This window comes from Gallus gallus, chromosome 2, assembly GCF_016699485.2.
Source record: "Gallus gallus isolate bGalGal1 chromosome 2, bGalGal1.mat.broiler.GRCg7b, whole genome shotgun sequence".
Classification (NCBI taxonomy): domain Eukaryota; kingdom Metazoa; phylum Chordata; class Aves; order Galliformes; family Phasianidae; genus Gallus; species Gallus gallus.
The window spans coordinates 119,298,615-119,324,396 of NC_052533.1; the positions used below are offsets into that span (position 1 = coordinate 119,298,615).

At 36.2% G+C, this 25,782-nt stretch overlaps 2 long non-coding RNA genes across 2 annotated transcripts in view; one reads left to right on the top strand and one right to left on the bottom strand.

The window, feature by feature from the left end:
- The first annotated feature begins 2,117 nt into the window (after positions 1–2,117).
- LOC112531873 overlaps positions 2,118–25,782 on the top strand; it is a 39,983-nt gene continuing 16,318 nt past the window's right edge. The window contains exon 1 of the long non-coding RNA XR_003073983.2: positions 2,118–13,395. This is a non-coding gene — a long non-coding RNA (uncharacterized LOC112531873). The remainder of the gene's footprint in view (positions 13,396–25,782) is intronic.
- LOC112531872 lies at positions 2,652–24,088 on the bottom strand. Its single transcript, XR_003073982.3, has 4 exons — positions 20,750–24,088; positions 19,518–19,697; positions 11,667–11,765; positions 2,652–2,712 (listed from the first exon to the last, which is right to left on the bottom strand). It is a non-coding gene; the product is annotated as an uncharacterized LOC112531872 (long non-coding RNA).

Consider the following 25,782-nt stretch of genomic DNA (forward strand, 5'->3'; position numbering starts at 1 on the left):
TGTATGGAGGCCAGATCATGGAATTACTGGAACTGTTGTTAAACTACCTAAAGATTGACAAAAAATATTAAGTTTTGAATAGCACATAGGGAATGCAAAAGTGGAAGCTAAAAATACTAAATAATGTGCCATTTTTTAATCAATCTTGTGGCCATTGGGAACTGTTAAAATAAGTGAAATTATATTTCATAATCTGAAAGGCATAAGCTAGGTGGCATTACTATTATAACTACAATGGGAAAGAATGCCTGAAATATGGAAATCTCTCTGGTAGTCATAAATATGCAGGTAATGTCTATTGTTCACCTGAGATTGAATTAAGGGGAAATTTGTAATAGGTTTTTAAAGAGAAACTGGAAAATTCACCTGAGAAAATGAGTACAATAAAGCAAGTGTTCTGAACCTCCAGAAAGATAGCCTGTGTTTTAATGTACTTGGATATTATGACTTTGAATTTTTGTCTTAGATTTCAAGCTTCTTTGCTTACTGAAGGTATTAGACATTTACCCTGGCTATTTCAGGCATCTGGGTAGATCCTGTAAATCTTCTGGAGATGTTCTCTTTTCTTCATTTAATATGTAAGAGGGCTTTTCTCCTATCTTTGTTTCTTTGAACTGCACCTTCCCATGATGTCTAATTTGTCTATGTATTTCACACAAGACTAAGAAAACAGAGATGGTTTTCTAATCATTATGAACAAGAGGAGTAAAACATTATTTGAATTCTTGCTAAATTTGATTCAGATATTAGGTTTCCAACTGAAGAACCAAGTATTGCAAAATATATGTATTAAATGAACAGTAAAATTTTAGTCTACTCTGTTAGTGAGATTTTGCAATGTAATTCCATACATCTTCACTTTAAATTATACAAAATTATTAGAGAAGACAGTGAGATCAGATGAAATTTAATGCTAATAGAACATCAAAGTCACTGAGCAGTCTTATTTTCCTCTTTATACACCAGCTAAGTAAGCAATTTAGGTATCTGTATTAATCTGAAAGATGGTCATAATAAGTAGATAAGATGTGGTTTTTTTGGCCACTGAATCATTTAGAAAAATATATGATAGTGAATTATAAAGGTATATTCACTTCACATCATAAATAATTGTCAGCCTACTTTCTGTGTTAAGCATTACAGATTACTACCTATACTGTCTTTTGTTTTGCGTTTGGAAGTAATCCAAAATACATACAATAATATTCAAGACTATTGCTGCTTTCCTAAGAGAGATTTTCAACCATTAAATGAAATTGTTAAAATACACATTACTCTCCTTTTCCATAAGACAGTGAAGGCTATATTCCTCTGGAAAGACTGTTGTTTTCAGATCTTCCTTTTCTAATGATTCTTTGACTTGACTTTACTTGCAAAGGTAAGAAAAGGACATGTTTTAGCTTAGTTTTAGGTTTTTTAATTTATTTACTGTTTATTTCACAGTTGTACTGTCAGTGCATTTAGTGGTAGAAGCTGTGATTGGTTGATCTGCCAAAATACCTTTTTGTGGATTGCATTTATCCAATTAATAATAACAACATCTAGATAATCCAAGTATAATCATCATATAAATTACTAATTAAATATGAAGGATTCATTTCTCAGTATGACTCTTTTTGATAATTATATTTAATATTTAGGTGCATACAAACTCTGGGCTGGTGGAAAAGAAACAAAACACAGCAACAGATAGTAAACTTTGTTCAACAGGAGAGAGTATAAGCACACATCAAAGCAAGTAAATGTAAAAGCATAAGAGAACAAAAAGAGCATTGCAGATTGGACATACAGCCTTACTTCTGTGCTGTGGGCAGTTCTATAACTTTTGAATTCCTACCTGTTGTCTCGCTCCAGTTTACAGGAGGGAGAGGAGGTTCTTTGAAATATGTATGCCCGGCGTGAGATTAAGAAACAACGGTTCAAATGTTGGTCCGACCCGTTTATTACAAACGTTAATAAGGGAGATGAAGAAAGGGGAGGATGGACACTATTACGGATTGGGGTGATGGGGAAGGGAAGGCAAGCGATAGAAAAGATAGAAAGAAGCAAGAATTGCGTAAAGCGGGGATAGTCACCACCAGGATCTGGCAGCAGTCCTGTTGCACGACGTTCCGACGCCGAAGGGCAGGAGCAGCGAGGCTGGTCCTGGGCAACGAGAAGGTGCAGGTACCGGGTGGGTCCAGGAAGAAGCCGCAGAGTAAGTCTGGGAGGAAGCAGCAGGTCTCAGGTAGCAGGCCCAGGGAAGTCCGTCAGCGTACGGTCCGTAGAGAAGGATCTGAAGGCAGAAACCTCGAGTCCGTCATGGTGAGGGATCTGATGGCCGAAACCCTTCACCGGTCTGTCGTGGAGAGAGATCAGCCTCTAGATCTGCCGTGGTTGTTGAACCCTCTTTTATCCTCCATTTTCTCCTGCCTACGTGACATTCCTGGGTGCTTGAGCAAGAGTCATGTGCATACCTCCTGAGATGGCCATCTTCCTCGAGATAAGTCCACACAAAAAGACCGTTTCCCGGCCATTATCAGCAGCTTATCCCTCTCTCGTTGCCCCCGGCCTTGTCCATCTGTGCTCCTTAGAGGATTTCACAATCCTTAGCCAGGACCTGTCCATCAGTGTCCTCAAGACAAAAGATTTCTCTGCCTTTGCCCAGGACTTGCCTGGACTTGTTCCTCAGCAAACTTTGAGTCAATCATATAAAAGAATAGTCTCTTATACCTGTGTGTAGAGAGGAAAGGGAGAAGGAGAGTCCCTTTACAGTAAGGACCATGTGCAACCTATTACAAGTACAGAAGGCATGGCGGATCTCCTGCTGCAAGAGAAAAGCTATTTTTGAGTTATAAGTACAGCTTTGAATATAGGAAGAAGATGGTTGCAGCCATTTAGTAGCAGTGTATTCAGTGTAAAATGGCATACCTTATATTTAAGGGAAAATGAAACCTGAATATATTTGAATATTCCAGATGTTTTCACAAGCTATTAAGTAAAACTTCTGGGAAGTGTCTAATTTCTGAAGGCATTCTCTCTTTTGTAATCCTTCTCTTTTGTATTTTTGTGATCTGGATGTTCTTTTCCTGATTGCAGCATCTGGTTCAGTTTTGTTTGTTTGTTTGTTTGTTTGTTTTGTTTTCTATAGAGCTACTGAATTGCCCCTACTAATCCCTATAAGAGTGATTCTTCATACAGCTTCCAAAGATTTGTCTAAGAGTCCTGAATAAGTATTTTCATATAAATGGATATTCACTAAAGTAAGTTCAGTTGATAGATGTTGCATTCTATACAAATACTTACCATAAGGATCTTTAATTGTGAATGTCACGGTTATTTTCAGTATGAGGGCAACTTTTTATAAAAAGAGAGAGACAGATAGAAAGGTCCAGATGGAGTTTCTCATTTTGGATTTTCTTCCTTGAAATACTGCAGGTGCAGGTTCATAATTTGACAGTGCTGCATTATGGATTAGCTAGTGAAGGCTATTGTACAGTGAGCAGTGCAGCCATCTCATTGACCTCCTCGAAGTCCAAGTGTGTAATCTCTGTGACACCAACACTGCTGCCAAACTCATGTTTAAGTGTTGCAGCAAACCAAGTTTTTGAAAGAGCTATATTTACAGTACAGACTGAACATTTAATTTTGCAAAATGTAGTTCTATAAATAAGTCTATACAAAACCCAAACAAACAAACAAAAAACCCAAAACACTACAGCAGCACTATTTTTTTTTTATTTCCTTGTTTATTTATTTTAGATCTAAATGAACAAAAACTTATTTTAGATGTTAATGGATTAATTATACTTTCACTTAGACTGATTACCTGTATGTGAAGTATTAACTTGATGCAATGTAAAAGGCTTAAGAGATTAAGACTTTGAAATATTTTTAGCAGAAAAAAGCTTGATTATAACTAAAATAAGAATAATCTGTGCAAATCTATGCAATAAATTATTTTAAATCCATAAATCAAATGAAGACATTGAGGGAGGAAGTGTTGATTAAATTCAGAAGACAAAAATCTAGAAAACTGTTAAAATCCAAATATAAACTCAGCATCTATCTAAACGTAGATTTTGCATTTTCAAAGATGACTTCTATACATGTAGAGTAGGAATTATTTTGCTGACACAAATCTTCCTATATCTTTTCACCTCCCTTCCATTAGCACAATCTGGTCATGTGGTATAAAAACAACAATGCGATGAAAAGGTGCCCTCTGCTTAACATCCTGGCTAAAGGATCTGAATCTTGTTATCAATGAGTTTTATAAAAGTACCTAATTATACTTGGAGAAGTCTGTGGTTGACTTTTACTTTGCTGGGACAGTGAGACTTTGCTGAGACTCTTCAGGAAAAAAAAAAAAAAAAAAAAAAGAAAGAAACCAAGCACCATTTGGATGATAAAACTTAGAGAAATGCAAACTTCAGATGTAAACAGTTTGAAGCCTTAAATTCAGTAAAAGAAAATTGTGAAATAGCAGTAGTGAAGTGGTTTCTCTGTCAAATATGGATGTAAAGAAGAGCTGAGGAGAAAGGAAGCAAACTAACCTAAAGAAAATGAAGCTTTTCATACAACCTCGAATGGCTAAAATATATTATAGCCTCACATACCTTTTTCACTGTCACATACTATGTACTCTATGTCCCTTCTTTGTCCAACTTTTCCACACCCTCTCTCCTTACATGTCAGTTTTCCTTAAGTTTATCCTTTGCTTTCCTAATTCCTCCTGAATTGTTGCATTTATATATCTGTCCCTGAGACTGTGAGTGCCAGTTGTTTTTCTAGCCTTGTCTTCCACCTCTTGTTTTATTAGTACTTATTTTGCACCTCAGGTGACCTTGCTTTTCATCACATTTTTTCCACTCCAAATGGTTTGGTTGCCCTCAGTGCTCACCTTTCTATTCACCATCTATTCATATTCACAACTCCTACTCATATTTGTTCATAACAATAGCGAGGAAAATACTGTCAGTGGAAAGTTCATTGGAAGTCAAGATCAAAATGCCTGGATGTAGTAGAACTGAACTTTTAGAGGTTTTGTTTATTTATGTATTTAGCCAGTTTCATCATTGTTCAGTTTAAGGCCTGTTAAATTGTGGGCTTTTTATATTTTTGTGGACTAAATAAAAATTTAATTTTTACTTCTGTACAAAATCTTTTCTTATTCTTTTTACTTCTCATTTATCTTCAGATTTTATGCTATAAATATTGATAGTAATAATTTACTGATATCAATTCATTTCATATATTTTCTAGGTTTATAAACAATGTTTTGCAGAAGCTTAGAGTTAACCAGTAATGGAGCAATAACCATTTTGTAGACAGGTGTAATTACCAATATTGAAACAAATAAGTAAACCAGATCCTATTTCATCTCATGTTAGTTCAACTGGTTTAACTGACATTACAGAAAATACATATTACATAAACTAAAAACACATTAATTATCTGAACAGGCTGAAGTAGGCCATTCATCCTTGAGGTATTTGAGTTGTTTTCTTTTTCTTTTTTTTTTCATGTATTTTTTTTCATTTTGCATTTTTGTATTTTCTTTGCATATCAGTACATTTGAGAAAGCATAGATTTTGGAAAGTACACCTGCATTTATAGCTCATCTTTTGATTCATTTTCCTTTCATGGGAAAAAAGAAAGAAAGAAAGAAACAAAACAGAAACAACCCAACAACATAACAACATTATTTGAATTACACTACTGGTATTGTGTGCTTAAACAATTCAGATATGATTACCCCCAGTGACACACTTACTGCATTCTCATACACAGAATGACTTTCAGTCCAAGAAACACTTGTGAGACTACTCCTACCAAAACTAAAATGGTCAATCGTTTTCAGCTGGTCCAGTTTTCAGCTTCATTTCTTTCTTCAAGTCAACTGAGGGATATTTTTGCATTACCAGAAGATACCATTTCAGTTTACATCTTAAACTATACTTTGTCCCCAGATAATGCTGTAAAATGAATTGCATTCAGGCAGAGCATTCTCAAGCACAACTGCTTCATTTAACAGCAGCATGTAACTATTCAAGTCCCAATCCCCAGAGTTCTCCCTTTGCTAACAGTTCTAGTATCAGACTTATACTGGCAAGGTGTTTTAGAGAACACAGCTTTTTTAAGCCAATTACCTTTCATTGCGAAATATACGAAATAACATTTTTCTCCATTTTAAACAAAATTACAAAGAAACCTAAGGAAATTGGGAAAAGGATGAAGTTTCTTGTTAATTTCCAAGATAAGAAAACAAAGATGAAATTCAGGATTTGTCTGAGACTTTTGGTAATATCTGATGGAGCAGAATCACACAGAATCGCAGGGGCTAGAAAGGACCTGTGGAGATCACTGAGTCCAATCCCCCTGCTACAACAGGTTCTCTAATTGTACAGGGAAGGGTCTAGATGAGATTTGAGTATTGCCAGAGAAGAAGATTCCACAACCTCTCCGGGCAGCTTGTTCCAGTGCTCTGTCACCCCAAAAGTAAAGAAGTTTTTCCCCATATTTGTATGGAATTTTCCGTGTTCCAGTCTTTGCTCGTTGCCCATTGTCCTGTTGCTGGTTACCACTGAAAAGAATCTGGCACCATTTTCTTGACACCTCAAATTTAGATATTTATAAGCATTGGTAAGATCCCTGCTTAGTCTTCTCCAGGCCAAGCAGCCCTAGGTCTCTCAGCCTTTCCACATAAGAGAGATATTTCAGACCCCTAATTATCTTTGTAGCCCTCTGATGGACTCTCTGTGGTTGAAGGAATCTCTGTCTTCATTCTTTAAGTTTTTGAACCAGATTAATGACACTTAATCTTTTAAATTTTGTGGACAATAATAGAAGATGAATAGAAAATTCCATACTGATGCAGATTTCTGTAGAGGTCTACCATTATAGAAATCAGAATGTGAGGATTCAGACCTGACATACTCTGCACCAAGTTTTTAAACAATCATACTATGTATTTGTATCTGAGAATTTTCTGTTACAGAATCCTTTCAGCTAGGGAAATATTGTCAGGAATTTTCTGATAAGAAGGAAAGGCATAAAAAGATTTTTTGTACAGCAAGTTCTGTGGCAGACAAAGGAACCTTCTGAATTCTGCATCTGTGCCTTAGAAGAGCCAGTGTTTTCTCCTGGAATTGACTGTACTTGTAATGAGGTGTACCTACATCATTTAGGAAACTGCTAATTTTGTTCTATTTTATGTAGAATCTTAGAATGGCTTGGTTTCAAAGTGACCTTAGAAATTATCTAATTTGAACCCCTCAGCCAAGAGCAGGATTGCCACCCTCTAGATCAGGGGCCATCCAACCTGCCCTTGTACGCCTCCAGAGATGGGGCATCCACAACTTCTCTGGGCAACTTGTTCCAGTGCCTCACTCCCCTTCTGTGTAAAAAGTATCCTCCTAACAGCTAATCTAAATCTCTCCTCTTTTAGTTTAAAACCATTCCTCTTTGTCCTATCACAATCAGACTATGTGAAAAGTCAGTCTTCCTACTGTTTATAAGCATTCTTTTACTGCTGGAGGGCCCTAGTGAGGTCTATCTGGAGTCTTCTCCAAGTTGAATAAGCTTGCACAGAAAATTCAGTTCCTAGGTGTAAAGTGGCTAGATGGATGTTGTCATATCCCAACAGATGTGATCAACAAAATCACTGCCATGTCTCCACCCATTAATAAGAAAGAGACACAAACTTTTCTGGGTGTAATGGGCTTTTGGAGAATGCATGTTCCAAACTATAGCCTCACTGTATGCCCCCTCTATCAGGTAATGCAGAAGAATAATAATTTGTGTGGGGTCCTGAGCAGCAGCAGGCTTTTGAGCAGATTAAGCAGGAGATAGTCTGTGCCGTGGCCCTGGGGCTAGTACATCCTCTTCACCACTGCTGGAGAGAAAGGTCCCACTTGGAGTTTGTGGCAAAGAGCCTCAGAAGAGACCTGAGGCCGACCCCTGGGATTTTGGAGTTGAGTGTACAGGGGGTCTGAAGAGTGTTACACTCCAATTGAAAAGGAGATCTTAGCCACGCATGAGGGGGTTTGGGCTGCTTCTGAAGTAATCGTTACTTAAAAACAGCTCCTTCTAGAACCTCGACTGCCACTGCTGAACTGAATGTTCAAGGGAAAGGTACCCTCTACCTGTCATGCTACTAATGCCACTTAGAGCAATTGGATTCCGTTGATTATGCAACAAGCTCAGATTACATAACAAGCAACCCCAGCTGTTCAGGAGTCCCAGAGGTGATTATGGACTGGCCTGAAGGCAAAAAGTTTGGAACATCACCAGGAGAAGAGGTATCACGAGCTGAAGAAGCTCCACCATACAATGAACTGTCAGAAAATGAAATGAAATGTGCCCTGTTCACAGATGGATTGTGTCGTTTTGTGGGGAAGTATCACACATTGAAAGCTGCTGTGTGGAGCCCCACAAAATCAAAATGCAGAAGCCACCAAAGGTAAAGGAGAATCAAGTCAGTTCTCAGAGGTGAAAGCTGTCCAGCTGGCCTTAGATGTTGCTGACCGAGAAAGGTGGCCCATGCTTTACCTTTATACTGACACTTGGATGGTGACAAATGCCTTATGGGGGTGGTTACAGCAGTGGGAGCAAAATAACTGGCAGTGGAGGGGTAAACCTATATGGGATGCTGAACTGTGGAAAGACATTGCTGCCCAAATAAAGAATATGGTTGTAAAAGTGTGTCATGCAGATGCTCATGTGCTCAAGAGTCAGGCTACTGAAGAACTACAAAATAACCATCAGGTAGATCAAGCTGCCAAAATTAAGGTGGCTCAAATAGACTTGGGTTGGCTACACAGATTGAATTACTTCTAGCTCGTTGGGCCCATGATGACCTTGGGCCATCAAGGAAGGGATGCAACATATAAATGGGCTAGAGATCGAGGGGTGGACTTAACTGTGGACGCTATTGCTCAAGTTATTCATGGCTGTGAAATATGTGCCACACTTAAACAAGCCAAGAGGATGAAACCTCTCCATGGGGAAGGGCAATAGCAAAAGTATAAATATGGGGAAGCATGGCAGGTTGACTATATCACTTTGCCATGAACTTGCAATGGTAAGCGTTATGTGCTCACTATGGTGGAAGCAAACACTGGATGTCTTGAAACATATGCAGTACTCCATGCTACCACCTGAAGCACCATATTAGGTCTCGAGAAACAAGACCTATGGTGGCATGGCACTCCAGAAAGAAATGAGTTAGATAATGGGACTCATTTCAAAAATTATCTTGTAAATACGTGGGCCAAAGATCATGGCATTGAGTGGATTTATCATATCCCCTACCATGCACCAGTTTCTGATAAAATTAAATGATACAATGAATTGTTAACCATGTTGAAAGCAATGGGTGGTGGAACATTTAAGCATTGGAAGAAACATTTCACAGAAGCCACCTGGTTGGTCAGCACTCGAGGATCTATCAATCGCGATGGTCCTGCCAGCTACCTACATACTGTCAAGGGAGATAAGGTCCCTACAGTACATGTAAAGGACATGTTGGGAAAAGCGATTTGGTTCTTTCCAGCTTCTGGAAAGGGCAAAACTCTTCATGGAACTATTTTTGCCCAGGGACCTTGGTCCACTTGGTGCGTTATGCAGAAAGATGGGGATGTTCAATGTGTACCACAAGGGAATTTGATGCTGGGGGAGTGCAGACAGTGATTCCATATACATATATATAAATATGTGTGTGCGTGTGTTTAATGCTTGGTAATTATGGTTTGTTTGTATATATTAAGCATGATGTAGCGATGTAGAATAAGGGGTGTAATGTCCTGGTTTTATGAATTCGGTTACTGGTATTCCACATCATAACATCATTTAGTGCACTGGGAGTAAAAAAGTTAATGCTCCAGTTCCAGGCAGATGTCTGGAATAGAAGAAGAACTACATTCCCCAGAAAATTGTTCACTGTTTGATTTTCGTTCCTGCTCAGGGGGAACACATATAAGTCCTCGGTAGGTCAACTGACATCCCTCTTTTCAATCATCAGGCTCTCTCGCTGCTGCTCATCCTGACTGCACACCATCAGTGTGAGGCCTTCAGTTTTTTTGGATGCTCTCTCTCATTATATTTGATTTATTAGCTTCAGTTCTAATTATGTTGTATTATAGCATGTTATCTTGCATTTAGATACCATATTTAGTAAATTAGTTTGTTTCTCCTCAGATTGTTGCCACTGTTTTTAATTATACAGGGTCCCCCTTTTCCCCTTTCCAGAGGTGATTCAAGAATCCCTCTGCCCTGCTAGTCATGGAACTTGGCCAAACCAGCCTGTAAACCATTTTGTCATTTTGACGATGGTGGCAACATTGGAATATTGCAAAGTTTGTGCAAGGTGAGTCCCATGAATGCTTACATGGGGGCAGAATAAACAGAAGAAATATGCAAGTTTGTCAGGACCTACTGAATCAATACAAGGCTGAAGGTGACAGTTTTCTGTATTGCATCATTACTGGTGATGAGACACTATGAGCCTAAGTCAAAACAGCCGTCCATGTACTGGCAGCATGTGAGTTCCCCAGTGAAGAAAAAGTTCAAGATTCAGCTCTCAGCTGGTAAAGTAATGAGCACTGTCTTTTGGGATAAGAAAGGGGTGATCCTTCTGGATTTTTCTGGAATCCAGACAAATCATCAAGTCTGACTAATACTTCTTGATGCTGATTTAGCTGAAGGCTAGAACTTTCAGAATTAGGCCAGAGAAGGACAGTCCTTCTATTGCAACACCAGGCCCCATACCAGTTTGAAGACTATGTAGTACACTACCAATCTTGGCTGGACATCTATCATATGGTCCAGATTTGGTGCCTTCTTACTTCCTTCTGTTTGGACCGAAGAAAGATGAACTGTGTAGGCAATATTTTTCTAGCAAAGACACCATCATAGCAGCTGTGAAAAAGTGGATCATCTCTGCTGGTGAAGATTTTTATGAGCACAGCATTCAGGCTCTTGTTCACTGCTGCTGAAAATACAGAGCTAATGGTGGTGACTAGTGTTTTATAGCTGAGAATTTGATCTATCCAATACTGTTCTTTTGCTCTTTTTATCTCTTGTCATTTCCATGGAAATAAGCAGGAGGCATTACCTTTCCTTTAGAAACATTAAGTATTTATTTATTTCTTCATCTAACTGTGGAAGCCAAAGTAAGAAAATGAAAAAAATTTGTCTTCAAGAGATCAAATATAAGTGCTTTATGTTAGTGTACACATGATTACTTCAAGCATACTCATTTCTTTAAATGCTGCTTTTATCACTGATAAGCCTCAATACATTTAGACTAAGTTATCTTCAACTATAGCAAGTCCATTTGTATTATCCAAATTATGCTGTGAGAAAGGGTTGTACAAGTAGCTAAGTACATACACCTATCGGACCTGAATAGTCATCATGGGCACATCATGTTTGACTAATATGACTGCCTTCTATGTTGGAATGATTGTTTATGTGGACCAGGAAGGGCTGCGTATGAAATATACCTCAACTTGAGCAAGACTTTTGGCATCCTTTTCCACTGTATTTTTATTTATAAACTGGGGGGGGGGAAAAAAAAAGAATTAAAATGAAAAAAAAAAAAAGTGCTGGATGCAAATGCAATGTTAGATGAATAGAAAATAAAAAGGTTATTTGGATTCAAAAAATAGTAATTAATGGCTCACCTTGCAGATGGCAACTAGTCAATACTGCAGTCTTTCTTAGTTCTTTTCATTGGTGATCTGGATGATGGGAATGGACCCTCAGGAAACTTGCACTTGAAGCTGAGTTGAAGAGGAAAGTTTAAGTGAGATGCTGGGCAGAAAAGCTTTTGAGAAACTTGAGGATAAGGCCAAGAAAAACCTAAGGAAGTTCAAAAGGTAAACATTAAATACTGCCCTTCAGACAAAATAACCCAGTCCATTGGTGGAGTCTGCAAACTAATTGGAGAACTTTACTGGATTTCAAGCTCTATATGGATAGCATGTTATCACCACAAATAAGGCAAACTGGGTCACATTGGAAGGAGTATGGATAATATATAAAAAGAATTTAGTATTCCTTCATACTATGCACTAAATGGGCTGTAATGGAATTATTTTGTAATCAGCAAACAGTTCAATACAGTTGTTGATCCCAAAAAGGTCTATGAAGAGTCTGACATCGTTAGAATGCTAAAGCACATGATCTTCATTGAGAGACTGCAAGAGAGATGGTGAGATAGCCTGGGACTTTTCATAGCAGCCAGTGAAATTTGAAGAATTAGAATAAACTACAAGAATTATGGAGTTAACTCTTAGTAGCAGCATTTAATATGATAAAAAGCAAAATCCACAAATTCAGTTTCAGTGTACAAATTAGAAAAATGTCTAAGGAGGGTTCACAAGAAAGTTTGTATAAACCTGAAACATCTACAAAACTGGATTTTGGGATCTTTACCCCGTTTTTTTTTTTTGTTTGTTTGTTTGTTTGTTTTTGCTGTAGGGTTTTTTTTGTTTTGTTTTGTTTTGTTTTTGAGATTTTCTATACAATATCACAGCTGACCTGATCTACTATTACTGTTTGTGGTCCTGCTCCGAGTGAGATATCAACTAGATGGCCTCTAGACATTCCTTGCAATCAACATTTCTACAATTCTGTGCCTTCTGTGTATTTGCATACTTTAGTTGTCCTCGTACACTAAATTGGGTGGAAAAAATGTAGTCAGGGCCTGTGATTACTGTGTTTATTACACATGTAGACATGATAGTATAGGAATTCAATGATTAATTAAATATTTCCTTTTCTTCCCATGAGCATTGGGAGATGCTTAAATACAGAGACAAGAATAGCTTTACTATCATAATCCCTAAACAGTAGCAAGAAGCATGTTTTGTTATCTTCATTCCCTGGGATCCTTAATAATGTTTGTACAAATTAAAAACTGTTAATAGCAGAATACTGTAATTGATTAGCTTCTGTATGTTTACAGCTCTCTTTAATTGCTTAAAAATGTCATTTGTCAGCTTCATGTTCTATTGACAATATTATTGATTTATCTGATTTGGGCTTTGTCTTGTCTCTCGTACATAAAACTCACATATGCAGTTCAAATGGGAAATGACTCTATTGATTTCCTTAACTTGAGCCCAAATGCTAAAGATTTTTGGATAAGCTTTCTCATTACTTAAGCCAAAATCAATAAGAGAGAGCATCTTTTAATGAAAGAGCAGTTTGAGCAACATACTTCAGAAATGGGGTCCTGTTCATCCTTTGCTTTACAAATCGATCTCCTTGGTTCCTTAAGTGAGGTCCAATTGGTTGACATTGTGGTTTGTCTTTGTGTGTAAACTTACAGCTTCAGAAAAGAGAAGATGAGCTACAAAGACAGCAATAGGAAACACTCTGCAACAGAGCAAGGATGATCTTACTGAGGTACCTCACTATATATTATAAAAAATATCATGTAATTTATAAAAAAAAATAACATGCATTTCAGTCTTAACTTTGTCAGTTATTATTCATTTGATGTTATCATACTATACTGCGTACTCAGATGAGACAAGTGTTTAATTCAGAATTATCACCTTCTATAATTGTTCTGCATAATGAACTATCACTGTCAACAACAACTTGATCATATTGCTTTGTTAACTTTTTAATCCGTTCCAGCTTTGTTTCAGCTCTAGTCTCAAGAAATTGGACTCACCAGCTACAGACTGAGCTGTGTAAAATGATATCAGATATAAAAAATGGAGAATTGAAGAGCTACAAAATGAACTGGGTATATCCAGATAGTTATATGGGCAGGCCAAGTGTTCATGTACTGTACTAAGATATCATTAACTGTCTTGAACTACATAAATTAAGCCGATTATGCCTTCACTTAATTAACTGAGAATGACCTATTGATGTATAGGCAGAATAAGATAGAGACTACAAGCTGCACTGTACTAAATTTATAGGTTTTCAATTAGTTCTACTACTGACTGAGACTACTTAGAAAAGTAGTTTACTTTTATGTTTTGTAGCAGGGTTTAAAATCTGTATGAAAATGTTGCTTGTTTATATGCTCTTGAATTATTTGAAAAATGATCCAGGGAAAATTCAAGTAAATCTAATTTTTACCTCATGCCTGATTAACAGTTATATAATATTAATTTTGAAATTTTAATGAATTATTATAATTGTTGATTACTCGTCTCCAGAATGTTAGGCATCTCCAAATACTTCAAAAATTTATCTAATCAAAGTAGTTGCTAAAAAGAATATTTTAATGAAATGCAAGGAAGATATTCTTCATAATCTGATAATTTTATTTTAAACTGAGTAGAATTTTCTTAGAAAAATCCAAATTAGCTCTGCTTTCAATTAATCTCAATTTGAAAAAGTAATTTGTACATCCTTAAATACCTAATAGCGATTGTTTTAAATAATCTCACTAACATATTTACAGATTTTGTTCAAAGAAAAAATGTTAATTTGTCCAACGTAGAGGATTTTATTATGTTAAACTAGATAGTCAATTAGTATGTAGTTAAAAATTGACTTCTGCTGCAGACATGCTTTAATAAATCATTCAGTTAGAAACCAGAACAGGAAAAAAAATATATATAGCTGTTAATTAGTAACACCATTGCGGTGCTGGGAGAGAAGTAATAAATCAAAAAATGTTGGAATTTATAACAGAATTTTTACATCGAGTTGATGAATCTCTAACTGTGTTTCTTCTAGTGAGGCTCACATCTATTTTAAAAGAGAGATCATTTCAAACAAAGAGAACTGTAAAACATCCTACAAATCATATTGTTTATTGATATACAAGGGAAAATAAAACATCACATTTGTTTTATCACAGCAAGGGAAAAAAAAGTCCCTAACCAGTCACATTTGAGCCCTTTAAAAAAGTTTTCTTTAGCTCATTCTTAAGTGTAAATGTTGAGAGGTAATGTTTCTGATCTACAGATTCTACTTGTCTAAGTTCCATTTATATGACTTAAATTAATGTAAAATCTGGATTTTTTATAAAGGATGCGCTACGTGGAAGGAAATCGCTGGGACTAAGTTACGATCTTTATTCAATCTGTTCTCTCGAAGCTTATAAACCCATACACCTTATTAAAAACAAAAGTATACGTAGATTATGATGAATACCTGTGCAGTCTATTTTTTTCTTTCTTTTTTTTTTTTTTTTAGATTAGTTTTCAGCTTTTAGTGGTTTTTTAATATGAGTTTCCCATCTTGATACGTGTCTATGATATTCAGTTACCTTATGGCATAGAATTCATTTGAGGATTTTTTGTTAAAATCTGCCCTTTGTAATTCAGTGATCACCTTATTAAAATATTCCCTGAGGTTTTCCCAGGCTATATTGAAGATGACTACATTGTCTACATATGCAGCACTTACTTTTCCTTCAAATGTGGTCCATAAGCCTTTGATATTTACTGGTCATACACAGAACACATTATAGTAAATTGATATAGGTCTTTGACTTCACTATAGTTAGACATATTGGCAGCCCCAACATCTGGAGCCCAGCTGCTGTATGGCTTTGAATATCACCCACTGACCAAGCCAGCTCTGTGTTTTATCCATGTTATTGATTTGTACATCAACATGTGACTTGTTACTTGCTATGATTTCCATATTTTTTTGTTGTCTTGCTTACTTATTCTCTTTTTTTTATATTATTGATATACATCTTATGAATTTTGTATCTTTCCTAATACCTGTTTGGCTCTCAGCTTTTTATCTGCATTCTCCATCCAGTTAATTTATATTTGCTTCTTCTACCTCAGATCTTTCCCCTTTCTCCTCTTAGCCCTTCTCCCTCCCTTTATCCTTCCTCTGTAAACACCTGCCTATGCCTGGGCCTAGTTTTAGTCTCTTATTCCTCATTGTTATTTCTAATTATCTTGCTCAGTTTTAAGCCTTCTATCTACCTCTAAGATCTGGTTCTCTAGGAGGCCTGACTCTACTCTTCATATCCAGGATGGTCAGAAATGACACAATTCTGCCATGCTAGTTTTCCTTCCCTTTTTTTTCATAGATTTGAAGAGGTTTATTCACCTCATCCATCCTGTTTCTTTCTTTTTTTTTTTTCTTTCTACTATTAAAAACTCTTATCCACCCACTCACAGCCTTAAATTATCCTCAATATTTACTGTCTTAACTTTGTTTACTTTGAGAAATCTCTGCAAATGCTGGTGATTGTGTAATCTCTTGTATTTTCTGCTTACTACCGTAACCTCACTTAAAAACTATTTCATACTAGAGTAGTAAGATTTTTTCCCGTTCCATCATTTGGACCATTCTCATTTTAGCTCATGACATTCAAACTTTTGCCTTAACTGTCATGTTTTTTTTTTTTTTTTTTTTTTAATTTACATTTCTACCACCTTTCATTTAGTGTGTTACTCTCTGTGTCACTTATTTCAAATTCCCCATTTTTTTTTTTTTCAGATAGGTTAGAGTGAAATAGCAATATACGTTTGTTTCTTTGTTCACTAGCTGTCTCTACACATTATTCCATTATAATTCTGAAGCATGCAGTATTCTTTATGGATACATCTTCTTCTTAAACTTGTTGCACTTATTGACCAGTCAGTGATTGCTAAATTTTGCTTCATTGGAAGAAAGCTGAAGCATGACCCTCTCCTCTCCTGACAAGAATCCAGATCTTTGCATATTGTTTGACTGTCAAGTTTTATAGCTTATATATTCATGTTGTCATATTTTAATTACAGAGTTTAGTTCTCTCTTCTTCCTATTTATCACATTCACTTATGATTAACTTCAATCTGGATTACGTATTTATTAGGTCAGAAATCGTGCCTGCTTTTGGGGATGTTTGTATTCATCCAGCATAAATGACTGCACCTATAATTACAAATATAACAAGCTACCTATGTCCTTCCAATTAATTATTTGAAATTGTTCAGGAGTTTGTATGGGCATAAGCTCATTTCTAATAGGCAGTCTACATGTTTAATACTATGAATGCTGGCAAAGCCATGACCATTGGCCTCAGTGACAAACAGCAGTTTGTGACGTTTAATTTATTGGCAGGAATGTAGTCAAAGTATCTTGATTCTAACTGACTTTTTATTACTACCTTAGCACTAGCAATAGTAGCTCCACTAATAACTGCAACAATTTAGATTGATATAAGTTAAAACAGAATTTGTAATACTATTTTCATAAACTGAGAATAGATCTGAACGTAAGATATCTTAAATGATTTATGGTTCATTACATCTATCACCTCTTCCTGCATGTTTCTGTTACTTAGGTAGGAGAATAAGGAAATGTGACATAGAAAAATTGTTCAGTAGAAAATGCAACTAAGGAAACTATGCATTTGTTTTAATACTCAGTTGTCCATCCATTTATCTTGCTTTTCCTCAACAGAAACTGAAAACTTTATATGTACTTTTGGACAGCTACACTTCAGCCCAGAGCGTCATCTGCCACAAAGTACTGTCAATATACTCAGGGCGTTTTTCCTAACCTGCCTTTGGAACAGTTGCTACATCTCTACGACAAAATGCTTATGCACTATCTATTTCTTTCTGCCTATTTTCTTTACAGTTAATTCTCTTCCTTTATTTTTAGTATATTTTTGGAGCATTTTTCTTAAATAGATAATGCAGTTGTAGCAAAACCTTAACGCTTCTCAGAATAGTTATCTCTTTGCCTGTGAGGTTTGTTCTTACGTATGCTTCAAATGCACTCCTAAAATTCTTGACAGTCTGGTAGGAAACCTGCCTAGAAAAACTTAAATATTTCCTCCTAGTAAAGAGCTGAATAAGATTTGACACCATCACTGGAACTCTCAATTTGCATCTCACCAAGGTGGGTGTTTATTCTGATTACCTATAGAATGCTAACTTGGATTAGGATTTTATGTGAGCAGTGTCCATTGAATACTTGTCCAACTGTATATTCATAGTCTCTCAGTTTGCACTGCAGGCACTTTTTGTTAAGAGTACCAAAATTTTATATTGTCTAATCTTTCAATTTATATATAACAATAAAATAATAAATAATGCATTAGTGCTTAAAAGGTAGTTGAGTCTAGAAAAGGATTTTGTTTAATTTTAGAAAAGATAGTATTTCTTCAGTTTCTTTAGTCCTTTTGCTTTCAGAAATCCAATTTCTTCTGTATGATCATTGGAAGCACTGATTTTCCTTAATTTCTTTGCAGTTACAGTGAGTGAGAGACTAGTTTGGCAAAAATAGTTCTGTGAGCATTATGAAATAACCATGTTACAAGTATGGTATGTATTACCAACATTTATAACAAAAACATATTCCATAGGACTTCTGTAATTACAGGAACATTGGAAATGACACTGAAGTTACAGATAAGAATTGTTATACTCGTGCATTTTTGCTAAACTATTTTTCACAATCATAACTAACAAATGTTTAAACTCTACTAACATACTCAGAATTTTATCATCATACATGTTTTTTTCCCTCTTATGTTTTCCATAATTGTAGAAACTTATGTGAGAAAAAATATATATTTTTTTCCAAAATATATTTGTTTTTCAATGTGCTAATATTATTTTCCATAAATATCAGGATATATAGAGACATATACATTTTTTAAATTGAGAATTTAAATGTTAGATGTTTCTGTGCAAGAAGTGTATATGCAATCATGACCTTCACATTACAAAAACATTTTTTATTCCTTTTTTATAAACATTCAGACTAATTTGGTCAGCTCATGTCATGTGCTGAAAATATATCATGTTACAAAAAATGCTGTATGGTATCAACTCTAAGAAAAGTAATATGCTGCAAAAGGGCCTAAATGTATTGAATGTAAGTAAATTCATTTTGATTCTTTCTTAAACAAAAACAGTGACTAGATTTTCACTAGTATTCTTCATTAATTAACTTGAGGTATGCTTAAGTTATGTCCTTGCAGATAAAATGATGGGTGTTGAAAGGATAGAAGTTAAAATAGGAACCTTAACCAACGTTGAGTGAAAACATAAATAAAACTTTTTGAGTTGCTTTGCAAAATTAAAAATACTTCTGGAGTATACTGGTTCTGGATGGGATGGAGTTATTTTTCTTCATAGCAGTTAGTATGTTGCTATGTTTCAGATTGGTGACGTAAGCAGTGTTGATAATATACCAGTGTTTTCACTGTTGCTAAACAGGACTTGTGCAGAATCAAATATTTCTGTTTCTTATTCCGCACCTCCTGGGAGTAAGCTGAAGGTGGCTAAAACCTGAGAGATGAAAGAATAAAGAGAACTGACCTATATGTACAAGAGGGATAGCCCATGCCTTATAATGCTTTGCTCAGTGGCAATATATGAGGAGTGATGTTCACGGGAGGTAACTATTGTTTGAAGACTGGTTAAGCATTGCTGCACTTATAGGAGAGTGCTGAGCAATTAAGTGCCTGTGATGTGATGACTTATTTTTTTCTTCTTTTTTTTTTTTTTTTAATCTTCAACCTCGCAATCTACTTAACAAGAATCAGACAATTATTTAATCAATAAGAATGCTAAATACATGTGAAACCTTACCCACTGTTTGCAACATAGGTTTTTTTCCTCTGGCATGGTTCTCAATCCAGAAACTTTCAGTGGCTTTTAGGATTGCCAAGGCTTTCCTAGTGGATCATCATAGGTCCTCTTCAGCAGGGTGAAATCCCTTTCTCTCTTCTTCCTCTCCCTTCACTTCTTTCACCAAAATGTCCAAGCTGCCTTTATTTTTGTAAACAAACAATCTACTAAAAATGACTCACACTGTTTTTCTTTAATGAATTGAGAAATATCAGAATCAATCCCATTGATATCAATCAATTGGTATCAATAAAACATGAAGGGGAAAAAAACGAAAATTTTTTAAGATAATAAAATCTACACAAATTATATTCTAAAGTCAATTCACGTACAGGATAACAACATATCACTTCTCAGTGGGCTTCTATAGTTCCTGAATTGATAGGAATCAATATGACAGAAGATAAAAACACAATAACTTCACAGAAATATAAGTGAAACAGGGAAGTCAAGACTCTCAAAACTAAGTAAACACAACGTAGAGAATAACACTGTTTTGGAAGCAATGGATGGGAAAGCAGGCTTGGGAGACTTCAGTGAGTGCTTTGAGTTGTTAGCAAATTATTTTGGAAAAGGAATTAGAGAAATGGAACACTGAAAGTGTTTTCATCATGTGTTACTGTACTTTTGCTCTATAAAAGTAGAAGTAATTTAAAAGAATGTGTTGAGACTGTGTATTAATCTCCTATTTCAGACTATACTCAAAATGTGAATGTCTGAGAGAGGAAAGTGTCAATCAAATTTAAATATATATAGGGGATGGGATAAAGTAGGGGACATGCACTGAACACTAGATTTTATTTATTGATTTATGTTTATTTATTTAAAATGTTTATCATTTACTTCCTTAATGCAAAGTTACTCTTCTTGATAAGAACTAGCAATATTAAAAAAAGAAATATATTGAGAAACTTGTCAAATGCACTGAATCTGCCCTCACCAAGTTAGCTGATGACCGCAAACGGGCTGATGTAGATATGCCAGGAGGAAAACCCACCATACAGAGAGAGCTTAGAAGGATGAAAGATTGGGCCAGTAAGAATTGCATTCATGGATTCCAGTGGGAAGCAAGCTGAATGTGAGCCAGTAGTGTGCCCTCGCAGCAAGGAAGGCAAAATGTCCTGGAATGCATGGACAGGTTATTGGCTGGTAGCAAGGGATTATTTCATAGAACTTGGTGCTTGTTAGATTACCTGGACTGTTGTTTACAGTTTTAGTTTCTTTGAATTGAGGAAAAAATTTTAAAAGGTTGAGTGGAATCTCTGATGGGCTGCCAAAATGATTGGAGAATTTGGTATATGAAGAAATGGTGAAGCCTTTTTGTTCATCCTACAGAAAAGAAAAAATTGTGTGACCTAATCACAGTCTTCCAGTGCCTCAGAGGATAAATATATATAGATATGTTTATTTAGGATAAATGTATTTATTTGTCTTTATTTTCCAACCAGAATCCCAAAAGACTTAAAAAAAAAAAAAAAAAAATCACAGTAAATAATTCTATGGTCTATAATAGAGATCAGGGTAACTTTGAATGCTATGATTGTACCAAAATCTTTATTAGTTATGGTTAGACATATTAAAGACTGCTACATTATAAAACACCCACAAACATAAATATTTTTACATTATTTTAACTAGCTTTATTTTTAAAAAAATGCTCTAATCATATTATTTGCTATATTCATTTTGTTGCGTTAAATTTACCGCAAACTGCATATGACATGAATTTGGAATTCTTACATAACACTGTTCAAAAATTTTTACAAAAAAGAATTATACTGTGACTTTTTAAAACCCATCAGAATAACGCTTGCTTGTATTTTTTAAAAAACAATATTTTAAAGGCTGTAATGTGATTGAGGACATTGAAAATATCTTTTTTTTTTTTTTTGGAGCAAGCAATTCACATAGGCATGTGGATATCTGTGGCTGTTTATCAATTTAATCCAAGGAAGTCTACTGCAGATGCATGTGAGAAACATGAAATTTAATGCTGGCAACATTTACTTTTTGGGAGGCTAAGTACAGGAAGGCTAAACCTCTTCATTGAGCAAGACACTCCCCCTCATTTTAGAATTTTTTTTCTTGAATCATCTGTTTTGAAATATTTTTTCATAGAAGTCTTCCAGTCATTTAGCAATTAGAGAATAAAGGGGTTGACAAGGATAGTTTGCCTTTTACATCACCAGCACTAGGTAGCAACAGGCCATGATCTGTTTTCACTAGGGGAAAATGGAAGAAGAAAGACAGAACCTGTTCCCTAGATCAGCAAACAAATTAAGAATGATAAGATAAAAAAATGTTTCTAAAAACACAAGTAGACACTAGCTAGTTTCAGTGTGCTTTCAAGGTTTAACAAAAGATTGACAAAAATCAAGGATGGAATTGCAAAAATGCAGGCAACAGTTCTATGTTTGTGTTCTATGATATTAAAGGTTAAGATTCCAGTTTGTAATATAGTTGCACTGCTGAAGTGACAAACTGGGGAGAATTGGAGAAAATTTGAAATGATCAGTAATATAAAGTTGAAAGAAATGTATTGACTGGAGAGAAAATAATCAGCTTTGTATTTGCTGACAATGGGAAAAGTAAACTAATTAATGATAAATAAGGAAGAAAGTCAAGTTTTAGGAAAAAGATGGCTGATATTTAGTTCCTCATTTCTTAAGAAATTTAGGCATGTGTGATCATAATTTCTGTCTCTCCTCTAATGATTTCAATTTAAAATGTGAGTTACAAACCTCAACACAGCTACATAGTGGAAACTCATAATACACCTCCATTTGTCAGAAGGGTAGATATTAGATTATCTGATTGAAAGTGAGGCAAATTAAACACAGGGTCCTGATGGGGATCAGAGGAGGAAGGTAGAGAAAACTTTTTAACGTAATGGAATACACTGAATCAGCTGCTCCTTGGAGTATAAGAGGAGAGCAATTGTCACTGGTGCAACATTCACCAGATTGACTCAATGAAGATCCCCTCCCTGCAATGTCATGCAATAAAAAATTGTAGGACTTATTATGTGATGCCAGGTAAACAATTTTGGTACTATCTAAAACTTATAATGGAATATTCTCAGAAGGAGCAATAGAGGGGAAAGGAAGATATCAATTAATAGTAAATAGGAACAGGAGTGGGAAAGTAGAGGGAAAAGGGAATAAAGGAGCACATGGTTGTCAGGCCTAACTGAGCCCTGCACTTTGTTACCTGAATATACCCTGTGTTTGTATTAAGTTGTGTCTAGCTACCTGGTATGTGGTCTTACTATAAAGCTATCCTGAGCCTTTACATGTGAATAGTAGCAGAATCCAAATTGGACTAACCAGTGAATAGGATTAAGAGGTATGAGTGACAGCTGCTAGAGAGAGAGAGATTATGGTCTGAGGGACTCATGGATCTGAGCACCAAAAAGTAGTTAGACCAGAGTAAAGGGAGTAGGAGTACTCACTTTAAGAGCAGAAGACTTTAAGTGTAGTTTCTACACTTAAAGTGAGTGCCCCTAGATCAGGGCTAACCTATTCCAGTGTCTCACTGCCCTCTGAGTAAAAGATTTGTTCCTAGCATCTAACCTATATTTTTTCTCTTTCAGTTTAAAGTCATTTCCTCTTGTCCTATCACTAGCAGACCATGTAAAAGGTTGGTCCTCCTCCTGCTTGTAAGCTCCGTTCTAGTACTGGAAGGCCACAATGATGTCTCCCGTGAGCCTTTTCCAAGCTAAACAAGGCCAGCTACTTCAACCTTTCTTCATAGAAGAGGTGCCCTAACCCTTTCATCATCCTCATGGCCCTCTTCTGGACCCACTCCAACAACTCTGCATCATTCTTGTGTTGGAGGTCCCAGGTCCAGAAACAGTACTCCAGATGGGGGTCATGAAAGCTGAGTAGAGGGAAATGATCACCTCCCCCATCGTTTGATGCAGCCCAGGATAATGCTGGCCTTCTGGGCTGCAAGAGCACGCTGCTGGCTCATTTCCAGCTTTTTATCCAGCGGAACCCCCAAGTCCTTCTTGGCAGGGCTGCTCTCAATGAGTTCATCTCCCAATCTGTACTTGTATCTGGGACTGCCTTGGCCCAGATGCAACGCCTTGCAATTGGCCTTGTTGAACCTCATTAAGTTCTCATGTGCCCACTTTTTGAGCGTGTCCAGGTTCCTTTGGATGGTGTCCCTCCCTTATGTTGTTTCAACTGCACCACTCTGCTTGATGTCATCAGCAAACTTGCTGAGGGTACGCTCAATCCCACTGTCTGTGTCAGTGATAAAGATGTTGAACAGCACTGGTCCCAAGAGGCACCCCTGTGGGACATGACGTGATCAGCTTCCACTACTGATAACAACCCTCTGGTGACAATCATCCAACCAATTTTTTATTCAATGAATAATGCACCCTTCAAATCCATATCTCTACAATTTAGAGATAAGGATGTGGTGCAGGACCACGTCAAAGGCCTTGCATAAGTCCAAGTAGACAACATCAGCTTTCCTTTGTCCATTGATGCCATCACTCCATCAAAGGATGCCACCAGATTGGTCAGGAACAACCTGCCTTTGTTTTGTATATGCCTTATCAGAGCTTCCAGGAGGGTCTGTTCCATGATCTTCCCAGGCAAAGAAGTGAGGGTCACCAGCCAGAAGTTCCCTGGGTCTTCCTTTCTCCCTTTCTTGATTATGGGAGTAATATTTCCCTTTTTCCAGTTGTCAACAACTCTGGAGTGGTTTAGTCCCGTTTGGTCTGGTTCTGTGACTAAAGGGGCAGGGGGACCCACTGAGCCATGCCCCAGGAGAGGGAGAAAAGGTCGTAGGGAAAAAGCAGGGAGATGGGCCTAAAAACAAAAGAGCAGCAATGAGCTAAGGGAGAAAACTTAATTTACTAAATATGATAGTGGAATGTGAGATAGCACAATATAATACAATATAATTGGAATTTAAGCTAATAAATCAAATAAAATGAGAGGGAGAGTGTCCAAAACTGAAGGCTTTACCCTAGTGCTGAAGGCGAGATGACTAAGGAGCACACACACCACAGTGACGAGCAGGAAAAAAACAGGGCAGTCTCGTGACTTGCAAGCAGTTTTATATTTCCCTCTAAAACAAAAATGGAAAAGGAACAGTGATGTCCTACAGGATATGTAGTTCTTTTTCTCTTCTGAGAACCAAGTACCCAGAAATATTGACAATCCACAGAACTGGAGCATTATATGTTTAACTCCCAGTGCACTGCATGATGTTATTATGTGAAATACTGATAACAAAAGTCATAAAACCACGACACCAGTCACCAGACTTCACCTGACAGCTATGATTTTTCAAATATGATGCCAAGCAGTTTGACAAGCACATCAGCCAGTTCCTTCACTACCTGGAATGCATGTGTACTGACCTCATAGACTTGTACACGTTCATCCCCATGAGATGTTCTCAGATTTGCTCTGCCCTAACACCTCTTAGAAGTTCAGAGACACGAGAGGCATGAGAAGTCTGCCTGAGTGTGAAGATCGAGGATTTTTATCTAGTGAATTTAATCAAGTTATCTGAACATACTTACTTATAGCATATATGGTCTTTTCCATCTCTGAAATTTCATTTTACAACAAAGATGCACTTCTTTTTGGTCTTGTATTCTTTATCACTTTAAATATTTTTGGTGATTATTGAAAATATTTCTTGCTGCAATTATAACCTATCATTTTAGAAATGGATTGACTGAATCAGTAAGATTGATGAAATTTACAGTAAATTCACAGCAACACAAGTGATGCCATGAAAAATTTCATTGTCTAAAATAGCTCAATGTAAGAATCTCTTTTAATAAAATATTACCTTGCATTTAAGTACAAAAGAAGAAAGATCATTTGCAAACACCCTGTATCATAGAGCATAGTTAAGTTAATATACATCTATTTTTAAGTATCCAGATGAGAGTAAAAGTAATTTCATTCAAAACTGAAGCAGATGACTTTTATAAGAAAGTTTGATTCTAAACAAATGTCTGTTGTATACGGCACTTCCTTACAGAAAAGTAAAGGTTTTATTCTAGGAATTCCAAAATGAGTGTTCATTTTTAAAAAGAAAAACATTTACTTTGAAAATAGGACACTGAGTATTTTGTCAGAGACACTTGCAATAGACCTGTTGCACAAAATGAAACAATGGTGTGTTTGGCAAAGGTTTAGTAATTTGTCAAATTGAACATTTAAGAAATATAATTGTCCTTTTTCAATCACTG